Source organism: Arvicanthis niloticus, chromosome 2 (assembly GCF_011762505.2).
Source record: "Arvicanthis niloticus isolate mArvNil1 chromosome 2, mArvNil1.pat.X, whole genome shotgun sequence".
Taxonomy (NCBI): domain Eukaryota; kingdom Metazoa; phylum Chordata; class Mammalia; order Rodentia; family Muridae; genus Arvicanthis; species Arvicanthis niloticus.
This window is the reverse complement of record NC_047659.1, coordinates 52,751,869-52,776,853: the sequence shown is the minus strand read 5'-3', so window position 1 is coordinate 52,776,853 and position 24,985 is coordinate 52,751,869. Positions and strand designations below refer to the sequence as shown.

Here is a 24,985-nt window from a genome sequence, read left to right as displayed (position 1 = left end):
TTAGGCAATAAAATACTTTCTTTGTTCTAGAACCAGGAAGCCTTTATACATAATACTTTTTTTGTGGACAGAACTTGGAGGCTGCCTTTACCCTGTAACAATGACAACAACAAACCTCCAAAGGAATTACTAAGCATTTGCACATCTCTATTGATTGTTTTTATATCCCGAATTCCAGGAAATCATTTTGCTGAATATGTATTCAGACATTCCAGATCAACTTAACCTTAAAAATTGGCCCCACTCTATGCATTTAAAGTTTACCAGCATTTTAACCACTGTGAACAAGCCTTGCTCTATGGAAGAGAGTAGGGCAGTGATGGACCCAGACATTTTAAAGCAGAATGCAGAACATACAAGGACAGAAAGTAAGGTCTACCTGGGTTTCAGTTGGTTGGCAGGTGCCTAAAAGTATTTTAAACAGGCATTCTTACTAATGACGTGTCTGAAAAAAAAAATCCAGAAAAAAAAAACATTTTGGTGTATGTATATGTATACACAAATGCATTCTGTAAGGATTCCCTCAGGAGAAACACAGTTGAGTAAGTTTGATTTTTTTTTTTAAAGGATCAAGGTTATAGCAGATTTGTACAATTTCTTTGGAATAAGTTCACTTTATTAAAAACACCATTCACTCCTACTTCCAAAGCTTTTTGTTTAGCTTTTGAAAGCAAACACAGTAATCTCTGGGGGAAAGTAGGCTGTTTTCTAGTGTACTGCTTAGTTTTGTTAACTGGACTTACCTGGAAGAAGGAATCTTATTTAAGTAATTGCCACTATCAGATTGTTGTACTGTATGTCTGTGGGGGGGCAGGTTTTTGATTAATGATACACGTGGGAGGGTCCAGGCCACCGTGGGCTGGTACTGTTTCTCATCTGGTGGTCTTGGCTTACATAAGAAAGCAAACAGAACAATGGCTTCTGCTTGGTTCCTGCCTTGAGTTCCTGCCCTGGTTACCCTGCAGGAAGGGATTGCTGGAGGATTAGACCTTGTAAAGTGAGTTCCCCAAGTTGGTTTTGGTCAGTGTCCTATTACAGTAGCAGAGGCAGATTGAGAATAGAAAAGCAGGGCATTTCGGATAAAAGGAAGAGAAACTTAGATTTCTGTAGTAGGCTTATTTGAGATCTATCTCATGCCATAGAATTCACTCTCTTTTTAAAAAAAAGATTTATTTATTTATTTATTTATTGTATGTATGTACTCAGTACACTGTCACTTTCTTCAGACATTCCAGAAGAGGCTGTTGGATTCTGTTACAGATGGTTGTGAGCCACCATGTGATTGCTGGGAATTGAACTCAGGACCTCTGGGAGAGCAGTCAGTGCCACTGAGCCATCTCTCCAGCCCCAGAATTTACTCTTATAGTGGACAGTTTTGTAGTTTTGTCTATTTGTGAGATTATGTAAACATCACAGCCAATTCTAGGCAAATATAACTGCTCCTTGTCTCTGTGGATTTATTTGTCTTTTTTGGGCATGTCCTATGTGGTCTTTAATTCCTTAGCCTGTCAACAGTGTTCATCTGTATTATAGTATACCATTTTTAATCACAGAATAATATTCCACTGTAGGGATATACCAAAATCGTAAATTCAGCTGATGTGCATTTGGGTTATTTTATATCAACTATTTGTATAATGCTGTGGTACATACTCATTTTCAGATATTTTATGTATATATTTTAATTTCTTTTGGGACTGTACCTCTGTGTGGAATTCCCTGTCACATGACGAAGACAGCGTTTTGAGGGACCATTAAACTGTTTCCTGTAGCTGCTGTACATTGGCAGTCTCACCACTAACGTGTGAAGGTTCTATTTTCTTTAATTAATTTATTTTTGATCTGGTGTTGGTGATGATGCTCAGAATCTTACACATGCAGGCATTTTACCAGCCAAGCCACACCTCCACCTCTGACCCGAGGGTTCCCCTTTTCCATGTTTTCACTGCTAATGTTTGTTTTATTTGATGAGCTCGGTCAATCCTAATGGCTGTCAAGTGAAGTGGTTTTTGTTTGCATTTCACCTTCTTATGTTTGCATTAGTATTTTCTTTGGAGAATGTTTATAGTTTATGCCTGCATGGGAATTTTCATATTTAATCTCTAAATTGTTCTAGAAGATAGACTTTATGAGGTTTACTAGTAGGTGCAGAAAGAGTCTATGGTTTGCTTGTTTTTAAACTTTACACTTAGAGGCAGAGTCTGTCTTTTGACTTTACTTCCTGCATTCTTCTGCTCGATGAGGCATGCAGATGTTCCATTTTGCTTGGTTAATGAATAGCAAAATTGGGGGAAAACTTAAGCCAGATATAAGGAAGCAAGTGTATGAGCTTACTGTTTTGTTACCAGATTTTGTTATGCTTTTAAAGATAAATTGTTTCCTCCCATCCTAATGGAGGAAAGTTATGGTTACTTTATTTTGATGAGGAATCAGAGTATTTCTTCATCCTTACATGATCCTACAGCCCTTGTTCATGTGGCTTCTATTTTCTCATTAATTTTTTCCCTCTAGGGCTAAAATAATTGAATGATTTGTACAAAAATAATCATATTTCTATGGGTTAAACTTGAATTAAATTTTAGTTTGGAGGGTGCAGTTTCACTTTGAAGCTTTTATGCACCCATTAAAATTCTAATGTTTGGAGAATTTCCAACTCTGTAGAAGCTAGGTGGGGCCCATATAGATTTATTCTTCGTGGTAAATCCATTGCACAGTGTGGTACCTGACACGTAGGCAGGGACTGACATTTGTCAAATAAATGAGTACAAATACATTTATTAATTAGAAAAAAGGTAATTTTTTTTAAAGAATGAGATTTAGAAAATCTGGCTTATATAAAGATTAGAAATTGACTCAACTCTCTTGGCACCATGTTTTATGCAAGTAAGTGGTCTGTTTAAGAACCTGGTGTCTAGTCTTCTTGTTTCTACTGTTACCCAGTACACACTTGGAGGAGTTGGACCCTGGGTGTCTGTTGATTGAGTGAATGAGTGAGTGAATAAAAAGAATAAGTGTTGGCTGTCCTAACTAGAGCAGCTGCAGGAAATGAATAGTTAGACTCTGCTTTTAACATGTATTTTTATTTATCAGACACGGAACATGCTAGCTATAAAAACTGAAAGAGTCCTGGGACTATCTTCCCTTACTTCTTGTCTCTTTACTTCCCCTTGAGCCTGTAGCCATCTCTGTAAACAATGTCGTTCCCATTTCTACACCTGTATCTTTGCACACATTCCCATGGCCCACCACACACATACAGAGCAATGCATTCACGAGAGTCTTTCTTCCTGATGGTATCATACATAGTTCATGGATCCTTCTACTTTTCACTTGAATATATTAAGACTTCCACATCTGTTTTTGTACAGGATAAATACAATGTTTATATTCCCTTTTCAGTTTGTCCTTGCCGGATGGATTTTGGCATCCAGATTAAATAGAGCTTCAGAGATAAGTGGGACACTTTCCCTGTTTCTGAGGTCTGGGGCAGAGAGAGCTGCCTGTCTTGTCAGTATGCATTAGCTATCACCTGACACCTGTGGGGAACAGAGCACCCTGAGATGACCTTTCTGATTTTCCCCCTTCTTTCTGTACTATCAGATTCCTGCACTTGTTTTCTGTTACACTTTATGAGTTGACAAAGGTAGATGATTCAGTCAGTATATGTAGGGTCATAGTGGCTTTTCTTATAGAGAATGATAGTGTAAGCCCTACATGTCTGTTTACCGGCTGTGAATCATAGGTGGGCTTCTTACTCTTCTTATTCTAATTCCACTGTCTTATACAATTTGATAATTTATACTCACAGGGTCTGGAAATGTTAAATGAAATATGGGGTCATAATATGAGAAAGCCAAGTAGTTGCATCTAATAAAAATTAAAAAGACAAGAAAAAGTGTAGTTGGTAGAATGCTTGCCTAACGTATGTGAAACCCCTTGTCAGGCCCCTGCACTACATAAACAGGAGTGGGAGCACATGCCTGTAATATGCAGCACTTAGGAAAGGTTAAAGATCAGAACTCTTGTCCTTGGCTATAGAGGGAGTTTGAAACCAGCTTGGCATACATGAGACCATGTCTCATGAAAAAAATCATTGGGCTTGGTAAGAGTTTTCAGTGGGAGAAGGTGCTTGATGGCAAGCCTGATGTCCTGAGTTCTATCCCTGAGACCCACCTAGTGCAGAGCAAGACCCAAGAACAAGTTGTCTATGACCTCCACAAATACACCTTGGCAGGTGCCCCCCCCCCAAAAAAATATGAAGTAAAGAAGAAAAGAAAGTTTCCAATAATAAACTGCCACATGCTTTTCAGATATAATTTGTTACTGTGGCTGTTGTGATCATGCTGTAGCTTAGTAAGAACAAACTTAAGGGGACAGAGTGATGGCGCTTGGCTGGCTTCCACTGAGTTGGAAGGATTTGTGAAACCTCCAAGGCTATCTATTTAATTTTGGCAGGCAGGTCTTTCCAAACACTTGAGTCTTTTGAGGCAGGAAAGCAGAGGAAAGTCGTAGATTGCAGAGACCTGGCTTAGTTAGCCTTGTGTTATCTATCATCTGTTACTTGTTATCTACTTGATTTCAGACAAGTGAGCTTCTCTCAGTAAAAGGGGATGACAACACCTATCATATAGGTTAGTCTTGAGGAAGACGATTATTGTGACTGGCCTCTGGTTGGTATTTGAATACTTTTTCTTCTCTTTTTATTTCCCCCCTCCCCCCCTTTTTTTTTTTGCAAATAATTAGTGACCAGCCAGGTTATTTGGATCAATAAAATGAACTGTAGTCCTAAGTCAGAGATGGAGGGTGTCATGGTTGCTAACCATTGGCCTACCTGCTCAGATCCTTAGCAAAAGAGCCATTCTCTTCTCCACCTGACAATTCCTGGCCAGGTCTTCATTCATTACACCTGCCCCTTCTTGTGGTGGGGGGATAATGGTCCCTCAGTACAGGGAGTTAAGTGTAGTGTCCTGCAAACTGAAATACTGATGTACAAACAGCCCATCCGGGGTCGAAGGAGACTACTTATTTATTAATGAGTTCCATGAATAAAATACAGATAGAGAATTGTTAATGTGTCCTAATGTCTGTGCTTGAGAGTGGCCCTTTTTTTTCTCAATATTTTGTTTTGCCCATGATTGTTTTACCTACATAATTTATTACTCAGTACTCATTTCATTTCTAGTTTGCTCAGGTAGAGAGCATGGGGTAGAGGCCCTAAAAGGAAGCTCAGTGTTCTCTGACCGTGGGGGTGTGTATGTATGTTAAGACCCAGGTGGGACAAGTCTATCAAAATTCAGAATTTGCAGAAACTGCAGGTTCTTGGAAAGAAGCTGAGAGAATCTGCATTAGAATTCCCTGTCTTCTCTGGACTTACAGAGTCATTTAGAAAGGAGCCTGGCCCTGTCAGCTGGTTTGTAAAGAGCTATTGATTATACTCTCGAAAGATGGTAATATTGTTTTTCCTTTAAATAGGGATCGCTGGACTGTTTGCTTCTCTTTCAGCTTCATTGATTGGGTATCTTGGCATGCTTTGAGTGAGGGATATGCAAAACTAAAAATGGTATTGGAAGATCACAAATGAAATTGATACCTAATAATCCCACAAAGGGATTGGGAAACTGGAGGCTTCAGCTTCTTAAAGAGGGTGGAAATGCAATGTTTAGGTTAGAGGGAGCTTTTGCCAGGGTGAGCTCAGTTGCACCATGTAGATTTTCACTGACATTGAGTAAGTCTTTTTAATTTTTAATTTTTGGAGAATGCCAGAAGCATTGGGAGTCTGGGTAGAAGAGGCGGGACTTGTCTCCATAGAGCTTATCCTTTAACTGGAGGCAAGAGATGGGAGTGCCAAGTGTCCTGACCCAGGGCTGTCAGAGTTCCTGTCTGTTCCCAGATCAGGGTGCTGAACTGGGCTTTGGTAAAGTGTCACCAGCCTCCTGAGGAGCACCGACAGGAACAATGGCACCCTTTGAAGGTGTGAGTGTGCATCATTTCCTAGGTTATTCTGTATAGGTCGCTTTGCTTCATATAAGAAGTCTCCTTCACAAAGTCTTCCCCGTGGACTGGGTTTTCCAAACTCTTATACTGGCCCCAAAAGCCAACACTGGATATGAAACTCACCCCAGGGTGACTCAGTAGGTCTCCTGCTGAACAACCTGTAGCGTTTGTCTCAGCCCCAGCCTTGGTTCCTTGCATTAAAGTTTTAATAGTTTATACATTTTATATCCTTAATCCACTTCAGAGCAGCATGTGGTATAACTACATACACATGAACTCCACGCACATGAAGGCATGAGGACATGAAGGTAGACAAACTCATACATCAGGGGCCAGATATGGTAGATAGTCCTTGTTTCACAAGTCAGCGTGGCAGTAGGAGCTCTGAGCAGGGCTTGTTGCCTGGGTGGGAGTCCAGACAGCATGAGCGTTGGTGCTTGCTGTCCCTGGAGTAGATAAGATACATGGCATGCTAAAAACACAAAAGGTGGGTGGCTTTTAAGTTTAGATTTTTTCAGGGAGAGAGGCCAGTTTGAAGAAGCAGCTGAGAGTATGCTGGCTCAGCAAGCAGTTAGGCTCCAAGGACGTTTAAGGAGAAATGATGTTGGTGGGAAGAGTCTCAACAGATAGTAGAGGAGACAGGGCTTCCTTTAATCTCTGGATTTCCTTGTCTTTCCCTCTCCCTATATTACCTTCACAGTTTATCTTAGTTTAAGTCCTTTCATTATAAAAGTTAGTTGTACTTTGAATAGGTAATGCATGCGTAGACTTCCAAGAAGACACCTGAAGACTTACTTTGATTCTTGTTCCTTGAATACTGTCGTCTGTGAAGCTGCCAGTCTTAGTAGGTTCATGTGCCCTTCCAGAAGTGCCTGTTTTATGCATGTGTGCTTTCTTACCCTTTTCACATTAAAGACACCTCAGACCCTGTTCCCACAGTCTTCCAGTACTGTACGCCTGCTGTCTGAACTTTGGCTTATTTTTCCTCATGCCGGTACATGAGAGCTTTGTTCTCTTCCCCCACCCATTCTCTCTTCTTGCCTCTCCTCTCTCTTCTTCTCTTCCCTTCCCTTCCCCCTCTATTTCTCCATTTTTTCTCTTCCCCTCTCTTCCTGTTCTGCCTCTTTTGCTGCTTTCTTTGGAGGCAAGGTCTCTTGTAGCCCAGGCTATTCTGAAACTCTGTACCGAAGATGACATTAAACTCCTGATTCCCCTGCATCCACCTCCCAAGGCCCGAGATTATTGGCATGAGCCACTGCACTTGGATTATTTACACATTATTTTTATAGATGCACCTTGCCGTGTTGCTGTGCTGCCTATGAGATATGCTTTGTTTACATGATTTTCCTGCCTTAGACTACTACACAGCTGAGACTACAAGTGTATGCCACCCCTTTACAGTTGTCTTTTAAAAATGTGTGTGTTTATGTGTGAGAAGTGTGAGTGTGTGCAAGAGAATGTGTGTGTGTGTGTGTGTGTGTGTGTGTGTGTGTGTGTGTCTTTGCTGCTAGGGTCAAACTCAGCATCTCATGCAATACAAGTGCTGCCTCATGTGGGTAAGTGCTTTGACACTGGGCTGTATCCCCAGCCTCTATATTGTACACGCTGTCTCTCATGCACCTCACTGAGTTTCACTTTCCCCTGAGCTTATCTTACAATAGTAGATTAGTCAAAACCAAACCAACATTGGCATGTCACTGGTGACTAAACTCCAGACTTTATATAGGCATCATTGCTTTCCCACTTACTACCCCTTTTCTGGCCCATGGTCCCTTCCAGAATACTACATTGCATTAGTTCTTTTCTTTCAGCTTGGCCTTGTAGTTTTGGATGATTAATAGTTTGAAGTGAGAACTCACCTGAATGTGTGTGTCTGATACTTTCCTCATCACAACCATGCTATGGGTGTATATTTGACAAATCTTGATATTTCTGTAAACATTCCACATACTTTATGTAAGCCTTGTCATGTAATAGACACTTGGGTGATTTTATAAGTTATAGTGGTTGAGAGAGCAGATGTGGGAGCTTGGTCATCTAGGTCCAGACCCTAGCTCTGCCGTAGCAATGGGATCGTGGATCACCTTTTCCTGGCCTTTTCCCCCTGGTACCCACCTCACAGGAGTTGTAGTAGGATTAAATGAGAAAACGTGTGAGAAGCTTAAGGGAACATCTGCCCTGATTCTGATGCATGATGAGTGCTTACTAGTATTAAAATTTGCACTCTTTTTGGATGTCAGAATAATACTGTGATCAATTCCTTTTGTTTGTTTGCTTTGTTTTGTTATTTCACAGCTAATGGAGAGGGAAGGTACTTGTCAGAATATTTCCAGAAACTGGATTTCAGGTCTCCTTTAGTTAGAGTTCTTTAAAGGAGCAGAGCTGATAGAATGAATACAGTATTCAAAGGGGATTTCAGACTAGTTTACAGGCTGCAGTCTGGGCAGCCCAACAGTGGCTGTCTCATAGTTACTCAGTACATGCACTGTATGTCTGAGCATTCTAACACTCAAATACTCAAAAGCCTGAAGGATTCCTGGAGAGCTGCTGGTCTTCAGTCTATGCTAGAATCCCCAAAAAGTTGGTTCTAATATGTGGAAGGGGAACCACAGCAATAGGAGAGATGAACTTGCCATCAAGAGTGAGAGCAAGTAGGCAAAAAAGTTTCCTTCTTTCGTGTCCTTTTATGTGGGCTTCTACCAGAATGTATGGCCTGGAGTGAGGTTGGGTCTTCTTACTTCTCATAACCTGGTTAAGAAAAATCCATTACAGCATTGTTGAGATGGCTTGTGCTTTATTTGGTTCTAGATATAGTCAAGTAGACAACCAAGATTACCTGTCATTTGATTCTTGGTACTTGCAGTTCTTCTCTTCGGAAATACTGCTGAATTTCCCTTCCTTGGAGGTACTAGTTTACGTATTGATCAGGGATATCTGAGAAGAGTGGTGTTATAGCATTGACTGTGTAACCAAATTATTTGATCTCTGTCTATCCTTTGGCAATTTCTTTTGTTATTAATTAATTTGAGTATCTTTTAAAACCAAGGTATTAAGAATTTAGGATTTGGTTATGCCTATAATCCTAACACTTGGGAGACTGAGACAGGAGAATTGCCACTGAGTTCAAGGGGAGCTGGAGAGGTATAGTGAGTTACGGCTATGTTAAGGCTAGCTTGGACTATACAGTGAGATCCTATCTCAGACAAACAAACAAGCAGAGCTTTGGTTTGGATATTGCTTGTTCAGAACCCATTTGTTCTCCATTAATTGGGAAGTGACAGGAAACTGTTGAGGTGAGGAATAACTTGGGAAAGACTAAAATACTGTAGCTGTAGGGCATACCAGCCGAGCCTTCGAATTCCATATTGCTGACTCCTGAACTGGCAAGCATGGTTGACTGGGGATGCTTAGGGGCTTAAGGGAGTGGCCCTGCTGCTTCGCAGCTTTGTAATTGACCAAGAAGGAAGCTGCCAGGAGAGGGCTAGAAGCACAGTTTGTGGTTATATAAAGTAAAGCTCAAAACACAGCAGTCTGACATAGTTTATAACATGCAGATTTATTATTTTGCATAATAATTAGGCATGAAATGAAAGCTCTTTGCATATAGAACCATGATTAGCAATAATGGCGGCTTGTAGACGTTCTCCTTCTGCATCGTGTTCTCCAGCTGGTACGACTGTTGCCAGTCAGCGCTTGCATCTGATACCTTCTACTGTTCAGTAGCGTCATCAATAACTGGCCCAGCTGCGTTCCATTGCCTTCCTCCCCTTCTTCTCACCGCTTAAAACAAGAGCAGAGTCTGTTTTCCCAGCTTGCTGCAGTTGGGTGTCTTTGCTTTTTGCCTTTTAGCTCTGGGCATCCTGGGCAAAAGTTTGGATGTAACATGTCCATCAAAGGCCCATGTGTCAGAAGCTGAGCCCCACCATAGTGGTGTTGAGGGGGTGGGTGGGGACCTTAAGCACTTCGGTCTAGTGGTGGGTTCCTTGGGTCACTGGGGAACGAACACTCTTTGTTTTCTTGGTGCTGAGGTTCTACTCTGCTTGCCTGCCATAACATGCTACCTCACCCTCTGTGCTTACAAGTAGCGGGGTCCAGTAGAGGACAACCTCCAACACTAGCCAGAGTAACCTTTTCTCTTGACAAGTAGGCGTCTGTGCTATTTGTTAGAGTGATGGGAAGGTGCTTAGGTCTCAGCTGGCTGGGGTTAACAGGGTAAGTTCTTTGCTGTTTCTGAAGTTGTCTCTTCTGTTGGAGAGTCTGCGAGGTAAACCCAGCATATTACGTGTACCTTCTGCTTAACCCTCACAAGACAAAAACTCCAGCACCGAGGAACACATAATTGGCACTTAGAGCTGATAGAAGGGTGGATACAAATGTGGCCACCGAGCTGAGGAAAGGAAAGGGATGTTAAACCAGGACAGGAAGTAAACACGTGAGTGGAATCTGAGTCTGGTTTAAAGCCTTAGGAGCTCAGCCAGATGGAAGCAGACCTCTGTTTCCTTCACCAAACCCAGCTGAACCCAAAAGCCAAAATTTCTCTTAGTTGCCTTAAAATACAGTTCAGTCAGTCCTATTTAATCAGAGAGGACAGACTCCTGGGGACTGGAGATTCCATCTACACAGATGCCCTGGAGCAGTTAGGAGCCAGGGTTGAGCTTTATGGTGGCTGAGCAGACAGGTGCAGATTTCACAAATGTGGGTGGGGCTTGTCTTGTCTTTATCCATACAAGAGCTTTGTGCTAAATACCTTCCCTGTGGGAAAGGTGGCAAAGCCCTTCAGTATCTGGGTTTATAGCAAAAAGGAATGTACTGTCAGTGCTTTGTAATTTAGGATTTGTATCCCACTTAGATCCTAAATACTTGAGAACTATCATGCTAGAAACTGGGCGGCAGGATGTGTTAGCCCTGGGGCAGCTGACTTACGCAGATGAGCAGACTCGGATCCTGTTCTGCGTACACAGTTTCTATTACAGTGTCCTTTGAGTGAGGCTGTTTTTGTACCTTGGAACTATTCAAGCCCAGCAGTTACTCATATCTTAGCATGAGTCATCCAAGCAGATATTTGTTTTTTTTCTCCTAATACTTCCTTGAAATCAGATATTTTAGAAAAAATAATGTTGTTAGGAGAGGAACTTTTATGATTTACATCTGTTTTTGTTTGTTCAGGCTGCTATTTTTTCTGGTTTGTTTGTTTGTTCAGCATGTATTCTGGGGGGTGTTGTAAGCAATACTGGTGTAGTTCTGATCCTTCTAAAGGCAGGAAAGTCTGGAATAAAGCAGTGTCAAGTTTGATGTCTTCTGTGACTCATAGATGACATCATCTTGCTGTGGCCTTGCTTGGAGGATGGCAGAAGGGTCCTTTTTGGCGTCTCTTGTTGCACTAGGCACTAAACTCAGGGTTTTAAACACTCAAGGCCCTGGTCCTCTTTTCGTTTAAAAACATGAGATAGCCTCAGTAAGTTGCTGAGGCTGGCCTTGAGCTCACTTTGCAGCCCAAGTGAACTTGAGGTCCTCTGTTGTCCTCTGCTTGGCTGTAGCTGGAATGTAGGTCCGCACATCTGTAGGATTTGGACATCTCTTTCAGGAAGGTGCTGGTCCTGTCTTCATGGCCTAGTCATTACAGGAAGCCCATTGCCTTAGAGGTCACGTTGAGGGTTCGGACTTTTGAGGGAACACAAGCACTCAACGTTCAGCCTATCTGTTGTACAGACTTGTGCATGGCACTTCAGTTGCTTTGGTGACATTTGAGCATGGAGCACAGGCTGCTGGAGGGAAGCATTGGTGACACGCCCACCCAGATACTGTCACCAATGTCATGTGATTCAGTGACTTCAGTCATAGAAGAACTGAGATGGCAGTGCTGAGGATTGAACTCAGGGCCTTGTGTATGCACATATGTGTTCTGCCACCCAGCTGCGCCCCAATACCAGAAGTAAACTTAGAACAAACAAAAATGTATTTTATCCCATTCAGTTATAAACAGTTCCCACTCAACCCGTAAGAAGATATGTGCTCAATGGAATTTGTTAATGGGAGCCCAGTTCTTACATCATATATAAGCTCAGAGTTGGATTGAGGCCAACTTCCGCCATGTAGGTTATCCCATGAGTTTCACTTTTGCCCCTTTCCTTTGGTCTCCGTCTTCTAGGGGGTTATTTAGAAACTGCTCCTCAGTTTTGAAATAGTTGAAAATTCATTTTCCTTTCATGTTGTTATCATTGTTTCTGATTTCTAGCTTGGTTTCATAGTCATCAGAGAAGACATTCAGTCTGATCTTAGTTGTTTCAAGTTTACTGGGGCTTGCCTGGGGTCATGTTGGGATGTGGTCCATGAATATTTTGAAAGATAGGTACATTCTACTATTTGATACATTGTTACGTAAATGTTGATTAGGAGTTGTGGCTTGATCTGGAGCTGTTGGGTTCTTTATTGTTGATTTTCTTTTTTTATGAACTTTTAAGGGGCTAGGGCAGGGTGACAGTGATGGGGGGAGGTGGAAGGGGAGAGGGATGGGAGAAGAAAGGTGGAAGAAGTGAGGTCGGGAGAGGAGAGGAAGAAATGGAGGGAGCTGCCTGCTGAGGCTCCAGGTGTCTGCTGGTTACCTTTTCAGTTCTCTTTCTGCCCATGTTTTCCAGCCTTGTTGTTAAGTGTGTGCTGTATCTTCATGAATTAAGTAATGTGCTCCTCTGTCTCATATTTTCTTTGCTCCAAAGTCAGCTTTGTGTAGAGGTCATTCTGTATTCTTTCAGTTACTATTTTTTTTTTAAATTTATATCTTTTTATTCTTTGATTTTCAACCTGCCTTTGTAGTTACTCTGTAGCGAGCTTATGTTGGGGTAGATGGAGTGTGTTATGATCACACTTACTCAGGAGGCTGAGGCAGAATCTAACTTTGAGTTGTGCCTGAGGTACAGAGTAAGTTCAGGGCCAGCTTAGATATTGTCTTAAGACTAAAAGGAAGACAGGAATGAGGCTGGCCAGTGGGTCAGTGGTGGAGTGATTGCCTAGTGTGCTTCCGGCCCCAGGCCCTGAGCTCCGTCTCCAGTTGTTACCTCTGTCATGGGCAGCTGTAGTTGGGTCGTGTTTCTTGAACCAGTCTGTTGTCTATCTCAGTGTATTTGGATTAGTATACTTTATGTATACTATGTATGCTGTGCAGTCGGGAAGCAGAGGGGTGAAGGCTGGCCCTCAGCTCATGTCCTTTCTTACAGGCTGGGATCTCAGCCCTCAGAACAGTGATGCCCACATATAGGGGTGTGCTTTCTACTCTAGTAAAATCAATCTAGAAATTCCCAATACACACACCCAGAAACTTGTCTCTTAAGTGATTCTAGGTCCTGTCAGTGTTCAGCATCAGAGTGTGTAACCTCTTGTAGTATACTGTTACCGATTTACCAGTATAGTGAGATAAGAAGCTTTGGTCCCCTCTCTTAGCCTTTTCGGTGTTCTGACAGACCTCCTGGCAGAACAGCTTAGAGGAGGAAAGTTTCCTGTGTGCTCCTGGTGTCATATTTCTAGTCCGTTGTTGCAGGCTGGTCCTGGAGGAGTTCCAGGCAGCAGGGCCACCCCACAGCAGCTCCTCACATCCTGGCCACCAGGAGACCCAGCAGCAGGAACTGAAGGCCCAGCTGTGTTTTTCAAATACCTAGTATCCTACTTCCACCAGTTAAGTCCTGTCTCCTAAAGATTTTGTTGAACCCCCACTCCATCCATGTTTTAGAATATTACCTATGCATAAAACCATTTTGCCTTAACTGTCAAACACAAAAACAGGAAAAGTGTATTCACGGGTGCTTTTGTGTATCAGGTTGTGTCCTCATGAGGCACGGTTAGCGCCAGTCTTATTGACCCATTCTTTAAAACTGTGTCCATTGTTGACATATTTGTCAGCTTCCCTTCATCTCCCAATCTCTTAAGTTTTTCCTTGAGCTCGACCTACGTTTGTTGACTGTAGCTTTGGGTTGACAACATTTTTTGTTTTTTTTTCCCCCTTCAGTGCTTGAAAAATATTGTGCTGCCTCCTTCTGCCTACTGTGGTGTCTGAGGAGAGGCCTGCTGTCATTTGAATTGTTTTTCAGAACACCGGGTAAGATCCCATTTTTCTTTGAATGTGTTCTTTGTCCTGGGTTTTCAGAAGAGTTATTATGCTGTGGCTTGAGGCAGATGTCTTGGGTTCTGTCCTCTTTAGGTTTCCCCTAACTTCTTGGACCTGAGCATGTGTATTTCTTGCCAGATCAAAAGCATCTTGATTTCTCCTAGTACATTTTTACTCCCCTCCTCCCAATTCCCTCACTTTTGGGACCAGACTGATTCTGTCCTGTTAGAATTCTATGTTGTGCACGAGTATCTCACTGAGATGTCTCACCGTCCTGTCCTGGCATCACAACACTGAGTGATGAACCAGCCTTGATTTTCAGATGTTATTTTTCGGTACTACTACTATTATTATTATTATTATTATTACACATTAGCTTCTCTTGTTTTCATGATTGTTTTGAAACATTACTATTTAGTCTGTTTAACTTGTTCTGTATCCCAGTTCACCTCAAGGTTCTGATCCTCCTGCCTTAGCCTTCTAAATTCTTAGATTATAGGCACCACAGGCGTGTGCCACTGTGCCTTGCTTCCCTTTCAGTTTCTTGTAGCTTTTGTTTCTTTGGTGAAACTTTGTTTTTTAAATTTGTTTTAGCCATGCTCAAAATTGATTTGGGAGGTTGTTTGTTTGTTTGTTTGTTTGTTTCTTGGTTTGAGACCAGGTCTCACTGCGTTGCCAGGCTGGTTGTCTAATTCCTGGATTCAGGTGATGTCTTTCCTTAGACTTCCAATTACTGATAACACAACCATGCACCACCATGCCCAGCATCTAGGCTGCCTTACAGACTTTGATGGAATTCTACTATGGTCTTCATATAGGCTCTACCTCTGTGTAGGGTGGGGATATGGGATGTGGGGGAAATGAAACTCGTGGCTCTCTGTAGCCTTTCCTTGTGTGTGGCCAAAGGCTGTGGTTGTGCTGTGTAGCCCCACTGTTGGTGGTGTTGGGTTGAAAGCCTTTCTTTCACTGTGGAGTCTGAGAGGCAGTGATGAAACAGGAAATCCACAGGAAATCCACAGAGCTCGTGTTGGGCTGCTTCCTGGGTCTCATGGTCCCCACCAGGCTGTTGTCTGTCCCTTTCACCAACTCCTTATGCTGTGTTAGGTAAATGTGCTTTCAGCTGGGATGGGGAAAGGGTGGGGAATAAAGATACTAATAAGTACTAGTCTCAGTTAATCCTTGAATATTTTAATGTGTTAGTTCTTAGACTTGGCCAATAATTTTGAACACATTGTGGCTAGCTTTGGGGCCTTGGATTAATTCCTGTGCTGGGACCCAAGCCCCTGGATTCTGGTTCAGTTGATGTAAAGGGTTCCTTGTCTTTAACAGTTGTTGAAAACGTTCCCAATAACTCTAAGGTAGGGTCTGGCTGAAGTGTGAGTGAACACTTGTGGTTTCTGCTGCTCAAAATTTCTATCTTGGAACGCTTCCTTCTGCAGCCTAAGTTTTTTCCTTAACAGTTTGTTTTGAAAATTCTGTTGTGAGTTGTAATGGTTAGTACTGTCAAACTGATAAAATCTAGAGTTACTTGGGAGACAGGCTTCTGAGCAAGTCTACAGGGATTGATTGTCCTGATTACATAAGTTGAGAGGGAAACACTGCCCCTCTGGGTGGCCCCAGGGTGTGTGACCCCTGCTATTTGCAGATAAGAATGCTGTGTGACCAGATGATGCTAGCTAGCTCTTGCCCCCTTGACTTCTCTGTCATGCTGTCATACCTTGAACTGTGAACTAAAAAAGCTCTGTGAAGTTGCTTCAGTAAGAGTATTTTTATTACAGAAACAGGAAAAGAAACCAGGACACTCATCCTGCAAATGGCTTACTTAACCTTGTCGTGGGAAGCATTATATGAAACTATTTGTTTTGCAAAGAGAAAACAACAGTTTATGAAAATAGAGATCCATATTAACTAATTTTCTTGTTCCTTTGACAAAATACCTGTCACAGACATGGAGAGCAGGGTTTCTAGTTTTGGCTTCCAGCTCCAGGGTCCAGCTGTCATGATGGCCGAGTCCAGTTTACTCTCAGTCAGAAAGCAGAGTGTGGAGTGCTGCTACCTCACTCACTTGCCCTTTGCATGCAGTCCAGGGCCTGAGCCCAGGGAATGGCACTGCCCAAGTGGAGGGTGGGATATCCCTCTCCATTTAACTTGATTGAAATATTCCCTTACAGACATGCCAAGAGACTTGAGTTTTTAAAAAGGTACTAGTAGGAACAGTAAAGAGACAGTAACATTCTCCATATATATTATTTCAACAAAGTCAACTATCTCTGTACTGGAGTTTGTTGTTAGCCCAGTATAGTCCTTACTTGGGTTCTTCATCCCTCACCCTCCTGGTTGCTTGAATTACAGAATACAACACCATGTGTCACTGAAATTCATAGTCTTCTGTTTTTTTTAAGACCATTTTTCATGTAGCTTAGACTAACCTCTACCTCACTCTGTGGCCTAGAGGTCTTATCCTGTCTCTGATCATAGATGTGTGGCACCATGCCCAACTCCAAGGTAATCTTAATCTGATTTAGAATTTCTTTTGGCACAAACAATAACATGTAGCTACTAAGAGTGTAAGCATCTCAACTAGTTACAGACAAGGTATTGACAGACATTGCTAATGGATACTGAGTGTGGTACACTGTAGGGTCTTGCGACAGAACTGTATGGAGGTGGCTTTGGCTTCTACTTGTAAAAGCAGTTCAGTCTAAGAAAAGAGGGACAAATCAGAGGAAGAAAGAGAAAAGGGAAAAGAGGCCAGTTAATAGAGAACATGGAGATAAAAATAGGAGGATAGATAAGAATTCAATTAACTTCTGGGACAGTGCCTTTCCTTGGAGGAAGAAGTTTGGTGTTCCAGTTCTTTATTTTGGGCATGCATGTTTAGCTCAGGGCTTTGTGTATGACCTCTATAAGTAAGACACATTCAGGATTATAAAATGGTACTACCTTATCTCTAATTAGTTGTACATCAAACATCAGGTCTCTGTCTTCTTACAGAGAAGGCCCCTTGGCTGAGGGGCTTGCTACCAAGGAGCCAGTGCTCTGCAGGAGGCTTGTGGAATGACAGGAGACATAAATGTAGTAGAGCTTGTGTTTTCTTTAATGTGTGTTTTAATGGAATCTAAACCTTTGCCATGTTTTATGTGATATAATTACATACTATCTACAATATCACTTCAAGATTTCTATGCCATGATTAGATCTCCATTTTTCTGGTAGGAGTAAGGTTGTCAGCTTCATGGACTCTTGTCTTGGCATGTGGAGGCTGGCTATTCTCTGAGGGAAGAGTCTAACGTTTCATGATACTGGAAGTAGGCCTGTTGCTATGTTAGGCATATGGGGTCTAATTATCTACACTTGTTCTGGAATGGAAAGACTTCCATGATTTCTACCAAAAGCAAAGCAAAGAAAAGTCTTATGATAACTGAACATTAAACAGCTTCTCTAGGGAGTGGGAGCTTATATCAGGTAAGCCCTCCAACCCGGGTTCCATTTGTAAGACCTACACAGTGGGAGGAGGGCTGATTCCCACAGGTTGTCCTTTGACCTCTACATGTGCACTGGGCCATGCACCATCTTTTCCCACTGAAATAAATAAATGTGGTTAAGAAAAAAGTATGCATACTGTGTTCCTTGTATGCTGTAAATGCTCAGGACTTGGGGGTGTGGGGAGGGGTTGGCCAACAAAATAAGTAGAATGGGCTTAGCCCTGGCCTGCTGGAGCAAAGTGGATGTTAACTGTCCATGCCAGCTCTGATAGGAACACATAGAAGGACAGGGAGGGCAAAGGTGAGTCCTGTAAGCCACAGAAGAAGCAGTGCAAAGTGGTCGTCAACAAGCTCAAGAAATGTCAGGAAGATGAGACCTCCCAGGGGGAGCTAACTTCTGTGTCAGGGGTTTTCACATTTATGTGTTGTAGGATTCTTTCTTTTTCCAGAGAAATTTTAACTTGAATTGCTATGTCACTAATAACTTAAGAATGTCTACTTTAAGACTGAGATAATTCCATTTTCTCTTATATTCATCAGAAAGAAGGGCAGCTAAAATTGATAATGTTTCCTTTAACTTCTTTTCTGATACAAGATTATGCATAATGGGTTTGGTCTTAGAACCAAGACAGCAAGATTCAGGACTGATTAGGTTTTTAATAGAATTGAATTTAAAAACGTCTTTTAAACCACTTGGGCAAAAAGATAGTTGTTATCCTTAAATATAAAGTAGCACTGCACTTGGTTCTTGTGTTATTTTACTTACAGTATTAATTTCTATCTCAGTCCATGATGTAAAAGCCCGTGAGCAGCAGTATCTGTACTGGCTAGTTTTATGTCAACTTGACATAAGCTAAAATCATTTGGGAAGAAGGAAACTCTTGAGAAAATGCTCCTACCAGATTGTCCCATGGACAAGCCTATATTGCATTTTCTTAATTAGTGATTGATGTGGGAGGGCCCAGCCAATTGTGGGCAGTGCCATCCCTGGGCAGGTGATCCTGGGTTCTATAAGAAGCATGTTGAGCAAGCCACAGCAGTAAGCCAATGAGCAGTACCCTTCCATGGCCTCTGCATCAGTTCCTGCCTCCAGGTTCCTGCTTTGAGTCCCTGTCCTACTTTCCTCAGTATTGGAGTGTGCCCAGAGAGCCTCCACAGTGATAGAAATCCAAAGGCAGTCCTTCTCTGTAGAACTGTAGACATGAAAATGTAACATTTGCATCAGCTAAAAAATTAAGTGTGGGACTTGGTCTGTCTTACATTCCTTTGGAAAAGCACATGCTGTTTCCCTTGGGAAGATGTATATTCAACTTATAATTTTTAAAAGATTTTCTTAGATTTCTCCATTTTTTCCAGCAAAACATTATGGGTGCTTCTTAACGTCTTTATTCTTTACTGTGTGCTCTCAGCTGTGTATATATGTGTACATACTATTATTCATATTAATACTGTTTGAGACCCTTTTATAGTAGTTCAACCAGGGACTGTATGTTATGTGTGTGGATGTTCATGTGTGCCGTTGAATGATGATGTGTGTGGATATTCATGTGTGTCATTGAATGATATGGGAAAACTCTTGAATACTGTAGTTTTACTGAAATTGCCTTCATCTTGAAATAATTTAAGGTTACAGAATGGTAACCAAAAAGAATCCAAAGAATTTCCATATAGTCTTTACCTTATGGTCTCCTAGTATCAGCTCCATTTCTGTATTTAATTTTTTTCTGTGCTGGGACTCAACCCAGGGCTGTACATATTCTGGGCCAGTGCTCTACTACTGAACTGTAGCTCCTGATCTTGTCTTTCTTTTTTCCACTTTAGATTTCAGTTAGCACATAAAGTAACAGATTTTCTTATGGCATTTTCATGCATGTTTAGTTTTGGTAAATCATTTCTCTCCTCCCTTTTCCCTCCTCCCTCCTCCTTCCTCCCTCTTCCCTTTTCCCCCTCCTCCATTGTCCTGTTCCCCAGTCTCCACTTGTACCCTTCCATCCCCAGAATTCTCCTTTCTACTTTTGTGTCACTTCTGTTCTATTCTCTTCCCCACAACTCTCCCTTAAAGTCCCTTTCTGACCTCTTATGGACCCACTGCAAAGTTTCCTTACCTCTCTTCACACTAACACCCACTTATACACACACACACACACACACACACAAAATTATACACACATACCCACTTATATATACACACTTATACACACATACCTACTTATTATACACACACATACCCACTAATACACATTCCCACCCACTTATGCACAAACATACCCACTTATACACACACATACCCACTTATACATACGTATATCCACTTATACACACACACCCCTGCACACACACTTATACACACACCATACACACCCACTTATACACACATATACTCACACATACCAACTTACACACACACACACACATACACACACACACTAGAAGCTAGAGGTTGGCATATAAGAAAAGAATGCAGTATGGTTCACCTCATGTAATATATTACCAGTTCCACCTATGTTTCTGCAGATTTCAGTTTTCATTATAGCCAAATAAGATTCCACTGTATGTTTCTGTCACATTCTCATTAGTCATCTGTTGATGGACATCTCAGCTGATTCAGTTTCCTTGCTATTGCACAAAGGACAGCCCTGTACATGGATGTGCAAATATCTCTGTGGAAGGGTGTAGAGTCCTTTGAGTGTGCCCAGGAGTGGTATCATTGGGACCCTTTAGTAATTGTGTTTTTAGTGTTGTAGAAACCTCCAGACTGATTGATTTCCATGATGGCCCATAGCATGTACACCCCCACCAGCTAAGGTTCTCTGTGTTGCTGTCCTCAGCACCGTTTATTGTCACTTGTATTCTTTATGAAAACAATTAGGGCAGGAGTGAGAAAGAATCTCAGAGTAGTGTTTATTTGACTTCCCTAATTGCTAAGGATGAGAACACTTTAAAATTAGTTATTGGCCATTAGTATTTCTTCTTTGAGAGCTGTCTGTTTAGTTCATTGTTCTATGCCTAGGTTTTGAGTGTGTGTGTGTATGTGTGTATGTGTGTATCTGTGTGTGTATGTGTGTATGTGTGTATGTCCCTGTGTGTGTCTGTGTATGTATGTATGTATGTATGTATGTATGTATGTTGTGTGTATATGTGTGTTTCATGTACCCTTGCATATGCTTACATATGTTCATGTACTTCTGCATATGTATGTGTGTGGAGGCCAGATGGCAACATTGGGTATCTTTCTAAATCACACTCTACCTTATTTTGAGACAGGTCCTTTCATGGAACCTAGAGCTCACTGGTTGAGGGAGACTGGATGGACAGCAGGCCCAGGGTTTGTCTTGTCCCCCTCAGTGCTGAGAGTACAGGTGTGTGCCCTAGGCCTGACATTTTCTTTATGTTCTTAATGATTGAAAATTTGTCTGGTGATATTGTAGGACCAAGCCTCACCCTATAGAGATTTGGAGCTCTAATGTGACCACAGTGCACACACCCCCACCAGCGGTGGAGAATATATCTGAGACAAAATTGTGGGACTCAAATGGAACTAGGATTGGGAACCTGGAGGCACCATGTCACTTGTCACTTCAGTTCTTTAACTTGGTCCCCGTGGAGATCTGAACTCAGGACTTCACGCTGACAGAGCAAGTCTTTACTGACTGAGCCACCTCCCAGACCTCAGGCCTTGGTATCTTGAGATAAGATCTTGTTGTGTAGCCATGGCCTCTGCCTCCTGAGTGATGGGGTCATAGGCATGTGCTACCATACAACTTCACCTTTACTCTTCATAAAGCAATAAAGAAATAGGATTTCTCCCTTAGCCATTTGAAAGTAATTTGTATGTATTGTATTCCTTTACTCCTAAATATTTTAGTATGCACTGTCCCCAAAATACAAATGAGCATTTTCTTATATAATTATAATTATAATATAATAAAACATCAGGGAAGCATTACAGATAACAGAAAAGTTTCATTCAAAGTTTGCTATTTATTATGGTTCTTTGGGTGAGAGAAAAACTTTATTTTCTTGGAACTGTTTTATGTTTAGTACGTCTTGGTCACACTGTCTTCTGTTTTCAGTGAGAACACCCTCTCCATCTTTGCTTCACAGGCATTGTGGAAGACTACTCACCAGCTAACTGAGCAGACCCCGCTGCTGAGCTTGGTGGGATGCTTTCTCAGCATCGGATTTGGGTTGTGCACTGTGGCTGCAGTTCTGCAGTAGTGATTCCCTCCCATGTCTTATCAGGAGGCCTGTGCTGTTATAGTGTCCTGTTAATGCTCCTGTGTACCCATCGTGTGTGTGTGGTGTGTGTGTGTGTGTGTGTGTGTATGTGTATGTGTGTGTGTGTATGTGAATGTGCGTGTGTGTGTGTATGTGTGTGTATGTGAGCGTGTGTGTGTGTGTGTGTGTGTGTATGTGAGTGTGTGTGTGTGTGCGCGTGTGTGGTGATGCCTGCTGGGGTTCCCCACTGTCAGATGACTGTCCCTTCATAATTAATGTCTACATTGGGAGGTGATATTTCAAGTCTGTAAATATCTCAGTTCTCATATTTTTACTTAGAAGTTTGAACATACAGCCATAATTCTTACCTGGATTGTTCGGTGTTTTTTTGACAAGGGCTCATAAATTTTTTTAGCATTTGCATTCTGGCAGGCATGCCACAGCTATCCACTCACTCCTTATCCACCTTTGGAATCTGCTAGTGTTTCAAGAAATCCCAATTCATTTTACTTGGAATGCTATTTAGAAATCAGGATGTAGGGACCTGCATTATTGTTGCCGAGAGAATTGGTTTTTGGCCTTTATGTTAGTCAGGGTTCTTCAGAGAAACAGAACCATCAGGAGAATATATATGTCTATATTTATATCTGTGCCCAAGTCTATTTCATCATTTGTATGTGTGTGTTTATGGAGGCTTGAGACTTCCAAGGTGAGTGTGGCCTAGCTCTCAGAGTGTATTGATGTACTTCCATGGTGCTCAGGCAGGCAGGGCTGACCTCGTAGAGCAAGCCTGAAAGCTGTCTGCTGAAGAAGAGCTCTTAACTAACTTTAGGGATTTTGTGTGTATGTATGTCTTTTAATATTCAGGATTTCAACTGGCTACATGAGGCCTACTCATTATGGAAAGCAAACTCACTTACTGTACAAATTAATTGTTGTTGTTTCCCCAAAATACCCATGCAGAAACCCAGAATAATGTTTCATCAAGCACTTGGTGCTCAGTTGCTGGGTGAAATTGGAACCTAAAGTGACCATCAGTGTTCTTAATGGCCAGGGCCGGGGCAGCTCTGCTCCCCTAGTCTCTCTCTGTGCATCAGAAACTATACTTGTTTTTCCTTATCTAGCCATCACTGAGGATCCTGGTAGTCAGCCTCCTCCTCCTCCATTCCATCTTTGTAGCTCCTCTCTCTGACAGTGAGATACCTGGTTCCTCCTATCCACAAGCTGCACTGCACAATCCTAGAACACACAGCAGGCAATTTAGAGTTGTTTAAAAGAGCTGCACCCATGTATCAGTGCTCAGTGTTATCCTGTAGTTCTCAGCTTACAGCCTGTTTGGTGCTCCCCTCCCACCGCCCCTGCTGTGTAGTTACATCAGCCGTTTGAAGTTCCAGCTGTGACTGCTGTTTCTGTTGGATGTCCGCCTCAGCAGTTCTTACCTGCCCATCCTCGTTAATGTGTACCACCTTTCCTTTAATTTACTAAACATACTTGGGTTTTTCCTACCGTACAATGCTTACTGGATAGTTGTATTTCTATTTCATGTGTACAGGTGTTTGGCCTGCATGTATATCTGTACATCACTTGAGCGCAGCACCCACAGAGATCACAGTGGGTGTTGGAAGCCCTGGAGCTGGAGTTATGTTGTGAGCTACCATGGGGTGGTGGGAACTGTTCAGGGTCCTCTGTTACTTAGCTGTAATTGTTCTTCACCGCTGCATCATCCCTGCAGCCTCTCCTATGTTAGTGTGTGAGACATTAATAGTTTTAGAGACGGATACAGAGAGCTGCACACAGAAGTGTCAGCCACCCTCCCGTCCACTGCTCTCCAGCTGTGGTCCCTCGCCTGTCCCCCTTCATTCTTAGAACTTGCTCTTTGATAATTGCTTTTCTCTGCACAGACTGAGCAGATAAATGGTATCATCTCTCTTTTTTGTTTTTAAATATAACCAATGTTTTTTATTTTTAGATGAAATATTTTTTATTATTTATTTTTTCCTTTTATTGAAAATAGATTCTTTCCTCACACACTATATCCTCATTATGGTTTCCCCATCTCTGTTCCTCCTGGTTTCTCCCCACCCCCTCCCATCCAGATTCACTCCTTTCTGTCTCTCATTAGAAAAGAACACGCTTCTAAGGGATAATAAAAAAGCATAACAAAATAAAATTTACTAAGATAAAACAACTGTCACATCAGGGTTGGACAAGACAGACAGAAGGAGAACAGCGGAAGAATTGGAGCCCCACACTGTCTCTTACTTACTGAATGTACTTAGGTGTCCCTGCTGCATTGTGCTTATTGGATAGCGGAATTCTTTCCTAGTAAATGAAGAGAGCTGTGTGCTTTAGACCTACGTGTCATTCCATTGTGTAGTTCTTTTTTTTTTTTTTATAGTATTTATTATTATTTAAATGAGTACACCGTAGCTGTCTTCAGACACACACTAGAAGAGGGCATCAGATCCTATTACAGATGGTTGTGAGCCAGCATGTGGTTACTGGGATTTGAACTCAGGACCTCTGGCAGAGCAGTCAGTGCTCTTAACCTCTGAGCCATCTCTCCAGCCCCATTGTGTAGTTCTTATTTATTTTTCTTTTTGGGACAGGGTCTCACTTTGGTTCTCATTGGCCTGGAACTCATTTTGTATACCAGGGTGGCCTTGACCTCACAGTATTCTGCCTGCTTCTTCCTCTGCTTCTAGGAATACAGGCAGATGCTACCAAGCCTGGCTCCCGTATGTAATTTTATTCACTTTTAATTCAGCCAGTCTTCTGGGTGTCTGTGTGAACATAGGCTATTTCAGTTTGGGCTTTCTAGTCGTGATTAGTGCTCCAACAGAATCTTATATATGTATTCTAATGTGGCTGAAGGCCCATAGTATTTCCACTTCTATTTGATATTGTGGTTTTTCCTTTTGTCTTTTCTGTAGGTACCTTGCACATTTCCTTTTTCCCCAATGAAGCTATTTTAAGAGTTTAAGATAGGTTTCAATCAATCAATCAGTCAGTCAGTCAATCAGTCAGTCAGTCAGTCAGTCAACCTACCTACCTACCTACCTACCTACCTACTTACCTATCTATCTGGGACAGTTTCTCTGTGTAGCCCTATCCTGGAACTTGCTCTGTAGCCAGGGCTGGCCTCATATTGCCTCCTTAGTGCTAGGATTAAAGGCATGTGCCACCATGGCAT

The 24,985-nt window shown here is 42.0% G+C and overlaps 1 protein-coding gene across 3 annotated transcripts in view; it reads left to right on the top strand.

Moving 5' to 3' along the window:
* Positions 1-24,985, top strand: part of Sestd1 (SEC14 and spectrin domain containing 1) — an 89,179-nt gene that overhangs the window by 1,250 nt on the left and 62,944 nt on the right. For 2 of the 3 annotated variants that reach the window (XM_034495505.2, XM_076928945.1), the window contains exon 2: positions 13,991-14,080. The exons of the other annotated variant lie outside the window; for it this stretch is intronic. The gene's annotated coding sequence lies outside the window, so the exon portion shown is untranslated. The remainder of the gene's footprint in view (positions 1-13,990; positions 14,081-24,985) is intronic. 3 annotated transcript variants of the gene reach the window in all.